Below are 10,802 nucleotides of genomic sequence, written 5' to 3'. Positions count from 1 at the left end.
ATTATAATATATTATAAGATAAGAATACCTATAAATGTATTATAAGGCTATAAAATATTTAATATTATAAATAAATGCTTATATAAGCATATTATATATTAAAATAAAGCTAAAAATCACGTGATTTTAGATCTTTAAAATTAACCTTAAAATGTGAATATTAAGCGAGATATTAAGCTTTAAAGTTATATCTTAAAATAAAAAGTAAGTAAAGTGAGGCGAGTTTTTAATTGCTTATAACTATTTAATATAATAACTTATAATAATAAAAAGTAGACTATTTTAAAGAGTAAATTTAGCTCTTCTTAACTATATAAAAATATTACTTATAAGCCTTATAATTAGCCTTATAAATCCAAGTTAAAAATACAAGGGTCTTTTTCACTTAAAATACATTTATAGGTATTTTTTAAATGTAATGTATTGTATTTAAATATAATACACGAAAATACAATACAATATAAAATATAATACATAATACACTTGTATTTACTATATTCGTAAGAGCTCTATACTTAAAGAGCTATCTCTTTTACTTTATTAGGTAATAGATATTTTCTTAGAACTCTCTTTAATTCTTAACTTCTTTAACTTTATACTCTTTATTATTCTCTTTAAAGTTTAATATTAAAAGTAAGTTTTTATTAGTATTTTCTTACCTTTTTTATAGCTTTAATAGGCTAATATAAAAGATATTATAAAGGTAATTATATTATTTTAATAGTATTAAGTAATATATTTATTTTTTAATAGTTTTTAGAATTTAAAAGAGTTTAATATAATAAGAGATAAGCTTTTATTTTTTTACCTTAAATTTAATATTCTTTATAATTAAGCCTATTAAGTCTCTCTTATATAAGATAAAAGGTATATACTATTAATTATAATACTTCGCTTAAAATTTTATAGCTTTTTATTAGTTAATTTAAAGTTATTTTTATACTTTTTTAAGCTTAATTATATGAGTTTTTATAGTAAATACTCTCTTTTAATAAGCTTTACCCTTAAAATAAAAGCGAAACTTTAAATTATACTCTATTAAATTATAGCTAAGTAAGTAACTTATTATATTACTCTTTATACTATTATAAGTGAATTAAGCTTATAATAGTAATTATACTTATATTAATTAATTACTTATAATAAAATAATATAAGTAATACTTTATAATTTAGTTTATTCTTTTTATTTACTTGTTTATATACGAGTAAAAAGCTATTAAAAGCCTTCTTTTTATCTTAAATAGGTAATAAAGGTTTAATTAGAATTAGCTAATAAATATTAGCTTTTTATTAAAGATAATACCTTTTAATACGCTAAATTAAAGTTTAACCTTATAATAAAAGAGTTTTATTAGTTTTATAGTATTAATAGTAGTATTAATTATTAAGAAAAGAGAATACTTAATAAATTAATCTATTATTATTAGTATTATATTAACGCTTTACTTAAGATACTTTATCTTAAATAACTTTATTATAAAGTCTATTAATATTTTAACCTAAAATTACTATAAAATTAATAGTAATTTAAGCGTGTTATATAAGTAATATTATTAGATTATTACCTCTTAGTAAATTATATAACTTATAATATAATCTTTTACTTTATCTTATATATATAACTAATAAAAGTTATATTATAATAGTTCTAAGATTCTTTTTATTTTAAAGTAATCTATTAATAGATTATTATAATATAGCTTAAGTAACTTTTAACGTATCTTTAAATTTTAAAGTATAATTACTTTATTCTTATATAATAAAAGACTACTTTTATCTTTTATTTAATTCTTCTTTTCTTTTTATTTTACTATTAGCTTATTAATAAATTACTTTTATATATTTAAGTTATAGCTTTAAGCTTAAAGTAAGAGTTCTTTAAGTAATATAGCTAGTTTATTCTTATAAATTAATTATTACCTTATAGTATACCTTACTTAGCTTTATATAATTATACTTATTATATTTACTTTCTTCTTAAATTTATTAATAAAATAAGTAATAATTACTAGACTTATAATAGTTACTTAGCTTACCTAAGCTAAATACCTCTCTTTTAAAGGCTTTAAGGCTTTATATATTTAATTAAACGTTAGCTTTTTACTATTATTTTTATAGTTTCTTAAAGTATTCTTTACTTTTTCTTAAGTAATTATTAGCTTCTTTTATAAGTTTAATAATAGCTTTTTATTAAATATAGCTTTACCTTTATAATTAGGTTATCTTAATAGCTTATTTATTAGATTACTTTTATTAAATTAATACTTAATAATTATTATAGGCTTAAGCTAGTAGCTCGGGCCTAGGCCGGACCCGTTGTGGAGGCAGCTTAGACCTAACCCGGATAATCTACGGGCTAGGTAGGGATAAAGGGGGGTAAGAAGGGGGAAACCTTTCTTTCTCTTTCTCTTTCTTCTTAAGTTTATTCTTACTTTTTAAAGATATATACTTATAATAGTATAATATAATTAATCCTTAATAAAGAATAAACTTTACTATAAATAACCTTAATAAAGTAATATTTAATATAAGATAAAACCTACTTATACTTAACGCCTTTACGTTAAGTAAAAGCACCTTATTTAACTTTATAGCGCTATAAGAGATTATAAATACCTAGGCTAAAAGACTCTATTAACTCTTTAAATAATACTATAACTTATAGAACTAGGTAGCAAGAGTTATACCTACTATAAAAATACCTATTAATAATAATACTCTAATAAAACGAAAACTAATTTTAATAAAAACCTCTTTTAATAGTAATAAGAACGTGTTTAAGGCTTAAAAGAAGCTTATAATATATAAGCTAATTAAAGATATATAATTTATTAGTAGCTCTTATAATTAATAGGTCTTTATTTACTAGAATCTCTCTAATAAAGTTAAGAGCTATATAGCCTTATTTTTTAAATTAGGTAAGGTAAAGAGCTATAACCCGTTTTAGTTTTTAAAATACCTATTATTTATATATTTAAACCCTTATTAGAAGAAAATTACACTTATTAAGCTAAATTAAATATAATAGTATTAAAATAAGTTATTTATAGACTTCTTTATTTAGTTTAAGAATAAGCTTACACTTATTAAAGAAATACTATAGGTTAGTTTTATAAAGCTTATAAAACTGTAATAAGCCTTAAATAAGCGTATATAAAAAGAAATTATAAGTAAGAAAATATTACGCTTTAAGTATAATATAATAATAGCTTAGTTTTATAGTATAGCTATTAATATTAAATTCTTATAGTTAAAGGAGAAGTTTTAGAATAAGTAAAATAAAGAGATTACCTTTAAAATAAAATAATTAATAAATAAAGACACGCTAATAATAAACGTAGTAAAGATAAGGTTCTAAATTAAACCTAGAAAAAGTATAGGTTAAGATTACCTTAAGAGTAATTAAAAGAAGAGAGCCTATTAGGTTTTAAAGAAGGTAATTAATTAATAAAAGAAGAAAAGAAAGTGTATTTATTATAAATTAATAGGGTATTATATAGCTAAATATACTCTCTTACTTATATAATAGCTGTAAACGTTTAGTATAAGGGGCGCTATAATAGAAGATATAATTAATAGCTTAAATAAGAATAATAAGTAATTAAAAAATAATACGCTTTTATAATAAGTCTCTTAATAAGAGCGCTATAGTATAATAATAGTTATAAAATAGAAAGTATTTTATTTAAAAAATAAGAGTTAAAGGAAATTAAGTTAAGAATAAATATATTATCTCTTTTAATTCTCGTATTAATTAACTTCTTAAAGTTTATAAACGCTTAAGTAAATATAAGCTATAATTATTATATAATAATAAGCGAAAAGTTTATATAATATATAAGCTTTAAGTAGGTTTTATTAGGGTAATAGTAATAAATACGTATAATAGTAAAGACTAAGTAGTGTAAAGTAATATAATAAGAGTTACACTTTATAATCTCTTACTTAATATAATTTATAATAAATATAAACGACTAGAAATCCCTAATAGTAGCTTACGTAATACTAGGCCTTACTTAGAACGTAATACTAGAGATACCTTAAATGATACGCTATAATATATACGTGTAATTAGCTAAAAGGGAGCTTATAATAGGCGTTATAAGTGATCTAGTAATTAAGGGATTTAGTAATTAAATAATACGAAACTCTATAGTAATAATACTAGGGTTAGTATTTACGAGACTTATTTAATAAGCTTAAAGGAAGAAGAAAAAGTACTATTTTATAGCTATAAGCTTACGTAAAATAATAATAGTTTTACGTATATAAAAAGCTAAGGTAAATTAAAAGCGGGGATAGGTATTATAACTTCTTAATAAGCTATAAGATTTTTAGGATTTATTTAACTAAGAAAAAGTAAACGAACTTCCCTTATATTAAAGGTAATTAAACTATTATATATAATTAAAGAAGCGTTTAAATAAATTTAACCTTAAGTTACTATAAGCGTTACTTTATAATATACCGCGTAAATACTTATTAAAGATTAAGAAATAAGTTATAAACCTAATAAATAAAAGCTAAATTCGCGTAAGTTTCTTACTAATAGTAGCTTTAATTTTACTTATAAAGAAGCCTAATAGAGGCTAGTAATTCTATGTTAATTATTATACCTTAAATAAAGTTATAAAGTAAAACTATTACCTACTTTTATTAGTTAAGGAAATATTATAATCCCTTTTTAAGACTAGGTAATTTATAAAGCTAAACGTACGTTTAGTATTTTATAGGCTTTAAGTTACCTTAAGGGAGAAGTATTTAATAGCGTTTTAAATTAAGTTTAAGCTATTTAAGTAGCTAGTATATCTATTTAAGCTAATAGATACCCCTATAACGTTTTAACGTTATATTAATAATACCTTAAGAAAAATACTAGGGGATTTTATAATAGCTTATTTAAATAATATTTTAATTTACTTAAGTAGCTTATAAAAAGATTATATACGAAAAGTATATAAGGTATTAATAAGACTTTACGTAATAAGGCTATACTTAAATATTAAGAAATACGCTTTTTACGTGTAAAAGGTAAAATAACTTAGGTTTATTATTCACGTAGGTAAAGAGATTTATTTTAACTTAAAGAAGATAAAGGTAATACGTAGTTAAAAACCCCTTATATACTAAAGAGAGGTCTAAGAATTTTTAAGGTTTATAAACTTTTATTAAAACTTTATATTAAATTTCTTATCTCTTATAAGCTTACTCTTAGGGTTACTTAAAAAAGGCGTTTAGTTTAAGTGGTTTAAGAAGTATAATATTACCTTTAAGTCTTTAAAAAAAGCGTTTATATTATACCTAGTCTTAAAGTAATAGAATTTTATAAAGAAAATAATTATAAAGGTAAATTACTTAATTAACGCTCTTAAAAAATACCTATTATAATTTAATAATAGGGTTCTTTACCTAATAGTATACTACTTTATAAGGCTTATAACTTTAAAAAGGAATTATATTATTTATAATAAGAAACTCTTAGCTATTATCTCTTACTTAAAAGCCTAATTAATAAAACTTTAAAGCGTTATATAATTATTTACTATTTTTATAAATTATAAAAACCTAAAATACTTTACCTTATTAAAGGAAATATTAAAGAGATAAGCGCGTTAAGTAAAGATACTTTCTTTATTTAACTTTTACCTTTATTATAAACTTAAAATATAAGTATAACGCTTTAATACACTCTCTTAAAGGGACTAGAACTAAAATATCTTCTTATTACGCTTTAATAGTATTATTTAGCTAATAAATATATTACCTATATTACTAGATAACCTAGCTTTAACTACTAATAATAAAGAAAAGGCTAGTAAGACTATTAATTTCCTATTAAAAATAAAGATATTTAGTAATTATTACCTTTAAGGGCTTATAGGACTAAGGTTAATATAAGAATAAGGTAATAGTATATTAAATTAAAGCTATTTAAGAGAATACTTAAAGGTTCTTTAAAAAGGCGAATACACGGGAATAAATTATAGATTATACTCTCTTTATATATAAAACGCTATTATTTTAGGGCTATATTTAGGCCTTAAAGTGGGAGCTACTTATAATAATACTTATATAACGCGTGTATAACTCCTTAATAGTAGGCTATCTTCAGACCTCTAAATGTATTGTATTTTTTGTATTTTTTACTATGCTGTATTGTATTGTATTATATTGTAATATAATACAATACAATACATAAATGAAATACCTATAAATGTATTATTAGGATATTTAATAATAAATTTTAAAAAATATATAATAATAATAGATTTTTTTCTCGTTATAATAATATAAAAATTATACTTAAAAGTCTACGTATTAATGAAATATTTTACTTTAAAAATAAAATAAATATAAAATATTATATAACTTTTTATATAAAATAGATAAAAAAATAAGGTTTTTTTAAGCTTTATAAAGACGTTATATTATATAAACTAAGTAAATATTTTTAAATAATTTTTTTTACTTATATTATATATAAAAAACTAAAAAAAATATATAATATATATTAATTATTTTAAAAATAATATTAAATAATAAATAAAAATATATATATAATATAAGATAATTATATAATAATATATTCTTAATAATATATATTTTTTTTATTTTTCTCTTATTTATTACTAATTTAAATTATTTATTATACTTTATATTTTAAATAGTTTTATTAATATAATATAAATTATATATAAATTATATATTATAAAATTCTTTAGCTTTTTTTATATTTATTCATATATTTTATAATTATAAAATATTTACATATACTTATATATATTATAATATATATATATATATACATTAAAAATAAATTCTATAACTTTTATTATACTATATATTTCATCTATTATAACTTTACGAAAAAAACGAATTTTATTATAAAATTAGTATCATTTAAAAACTTATAATCTTAGCTATTTAAAAATATTATTTTTATTTACTTTTAATTAATAATTATAGAGATATTATATGCGGTATCTAGTGGTGTTAAGAAAGTAGAGTATTTAAGTTACCCCGCTTTAGGAAAAACGCCACATTCTATAAACTAGAATATCTCTACTAATAATAGACTAAAATAGATAAAAATAGAACTAATTAATAGCTCTTAAAAAGCTCTATCTTTACATACTAGGTGCATCTTTATACGTCTAATATTCCTAAAGTTATATTAACTTAAAGTTTAAAAATGTAAATACTTCTTATAGTATATATATGTATGTTTTAGGTGAAAAAACGCCTTAACGTAACACAATAGAAAGCTCTCTATGCATTGTAATTACACCGATATATTCTACTGTTTTACAATAGTTGTATTTTGTCTTACAAATTTTTCACCGATTTCTGTACGAATATACACGTTTTAGGGGTAAGTTAAGCATCAAAAAAATGCCTGAAATTTAAGGTTTTCATGACATCTTTCATTGTATCTAAACTCTATATATTAACTGTGTTATCCCTCTTTAAAGTTTAGAATTCTCTTTTTCTATACTAACACTTAAACACCTATAACTTAACCAATATCTTACTTTTAATAAAACTTTTTTTTTCACTAAATAACCCTACTTTTAGGGTATATAGTGACTACTTTTTTTACCTTAAAACCCTATCTTATTTATCATTAAAAATGGCTGAAAATCCCTTTGATTCTAAACCCGATTTATCTACGAATAATAACTCTACTACGAGTCTTCTAACGCTAAATCGATATTAAAATAACCCTGAAAATGATAAGGGCTATTAATTTAGTTCAAAATCATATATCTTTTAATATAATCTCTTTAATTTTCGATTATCAGAGATTAATTTTAATAAAGAAAGACTAATTCATTGTTTTTACACTTAACCAGACTGTTTATTTACTTTTTATAGTAAAGCAAAGCGTTTTTAGTCTTTTAATAGTGTTACACACTATAAAAAAAAACATTCTTTTATTGTAACCTTAAAAAACGAAGAAAATTCTAAATTAACGTGTAAGTTATTATCTTTAAACTATTCTTTTAACATATTAATATAATATTATAATATTTTAAAGGTATTAATTACTAATTGATTAATATATAGTGCCTATTATTACGAAATCACCTTTATTATCCGAAATATCAGCTTAATCTAGTATATCTAGCAGTAAAAGAGGCAATAAAAGACCTAGAAATAATACTATTATTAGTGAATTTTCTAAGGATACTACTCTTATGCTAGCTATTGAGTTTATGCTTTAAAATAACCTATCTTTTACTACTATTACTAGTAAAAGCTTTAAAAAGCTAATAAGCTATTATAATAAGTAAGTTTATAATATTATATTATATATTTAATAATATAATATATATTTAATAATATTAACTTATTTTAGTTAAGATACGAGCTTTTTTCACTATTAAAATATACTTTCTCATATAGATATTTTATATCTAAAATGAAGAAGAATATAATTAATATAATTTAAAATCAAGTTAATAAATTAGGTTATATATCTATTTGACTTAATATTTAGACTTCTATTAATTCTAAATCTTATTTAGGAGTTATAGCTAATTGGCTAAACTCTAAATTTAATTTAGAATACTATTTAATTGGTTAGTTTATTATTTTTATTATATATTATATTATTATTTAACTTTTTAAACTAATTATATTTAGGATTTAAATATTTACCTAATACTTACACTAGAAGTTCTATTAATCTTTGTTTTAATCAATTATTATTAGAATATAATATAAAACCAGAAAAAATATTAAGGTAAGTTAATTATAAGGTTATTTTATGATATTTTATGATATTTTATGATATTTTATTAACTTATTTTAAATTATAGTTTTACTAGAGATAACGGCTCTAATAATAACACTTTTCTTACCTCTTTTTTAAACTTTTATACGGAAAAAAACCTAAAACCTTTCAATATTCGTTGTACAGCTTATATTTTAAATATTATTGCTAAAGATATTATATCTACGTTTATTACCAAATTAATAACATCCGAAAATATCGAAAAATACAAAAATAGCGAGCTTTTATACTTTTTAATAGAAGAATTTAACCAATTATCTTCTGAAAAACAAAAACAATTTTCTAATTTACTTCCAGGTATTTTAAGTTTTTTTTCATTATATTTATATATATTTTAAGCTAATTATTATATAGGAATTATTGGAAAAGTTAAAAAAGTAGTAATTCTTCTTAAAAATAACCAATAACTTTATTCTTAATGGATTAAAGCTTTAAAAGAAGCTAAATCTAAGGGCTTTATAGCTAAAAATAATAATATTACAAAAATACCATTAGGTAAGTTATATAATATATTTAATAGCTTTTATTTCTATTAAAACCTTAAAAATCTATTTAAAACTATTAATAATTATTACTAACTATTTTTACTTAACTTAGCAAACGCAATAAGATGGAATTCAACTTTTAGAATAATAAATACGACTATTATGCTTAAAAAAGCTATTATATTATTACAAAACGTTACAAATATAGCAGCTTTTAAAGATGCTAATTTAACAACGTAAGAATAGCTTAATTTAGAGACTTTATTAAGCATTTTAGAGGTTTTTAATGAGCCTATAAAGAAATTACAAAGCCAGGCTTATAATACTATAAGCTTAGTATCTTTTTATATCTTTAAAATATACTTTCTTCTTGAAAATATATTAAAAGATTAAGAAAGTTAGCTTAAAAACGTAAGTTTTTTATATTTTTAAACTTTTTATATTAAAATAATAACTATTCTAACTTATTTATAGAAAACCGCTTATAATCCGTTAGCTAGAGCTTTTATTTCAGCTTTAAATACAGGTTTAAAGAAACTAAATTACTATTTTCTAAAAGATATTAATAGTAATTATAGTTTTTAGAAGCCTTATTTATTTGCTGCTATATTAGACCCTAGATTTAATATTAAAACGGTTAAAACTCGATTTAATATAAATTCAACTACTTTACTGTTACAAACGTCACTATACGAGACGCGGGAAGCTAGGCCGCACTGGTAAGGGTAGGCACAGCCGCTAACCAACAAGAATATTAGGTCACGTAATAGCTTATTAGATTATATAGATAATTTAACGAGACGGGATTATTAGGATTATTAGGCGATTTAAATAATCTAGAACTATAATAGAGAGATAAACGAGTACTTAAGAAGAGGGTATTCCTATAATTAGGTAGTTTAGATCTCTATTAATTAATTTAAGTAATAGTTTTACTATTAAGAGTTATACTCTTAATAGCCTTATTATAATATTACTTAAAAGCTACTTTATAGCATTTAACTTAACTTACTTTCTAAGAAATAAACCTATTATACCTTAAAACCTAAGCTATTATTACATTTTAATTAATTTTATTTAATAAGTTACCTTAAAACTTTAAGTAGTAATAACTTTTAAGATATTTACTTTAAGCGAAAAGACTATTAACTTTAAGAAGATAATAAAGTATCTTTATAATAAGATTATTAAGCTTAAAAAGTAGAATTAATAGCTTCTTAATTAATAGAATAATCTCTATGAAAAACTTAAGGTATAAGAAGAGAAACTTATAATAGTTTAAAATCTTATACCTATATTCTTTATTAATAATAATAATCTATTAAAATTCCTTAAGCTTAAAAATTATATAATAGTTATAAGGGTAATATAAGAAACTTTCTTATATAAGCTTAAGCTTACCTATAAGTTAATGAAAAAATTTATATAATACCTAAGTTATAAATTCTTTATATTAATAACCTCTTAACTAGAAAAGTAATAAAATAATAAAAGCTAACCCTTTACGTATATTTTAAG

This window comes from Metarhizium acridum (genome assembly GCF_019434415.1).
Source record: "Metarhizium acridum strain ARSEF 324 chromosome Unknown scaffold_1, whole genome shotgun sequence".
Taxonomy (NCBI): domain Eukaryota; kingdom Fungi; phylum Ascomycota; class Sordariomycetes; order Hypocreales; family Clavicipitaceae; genus Metarhizium; species Metarhizium acridum.
The sequence above is the reverse complement of the archived record's forward strand: the minus strand, read 5'-3'. Positions refer to the sequence as shown.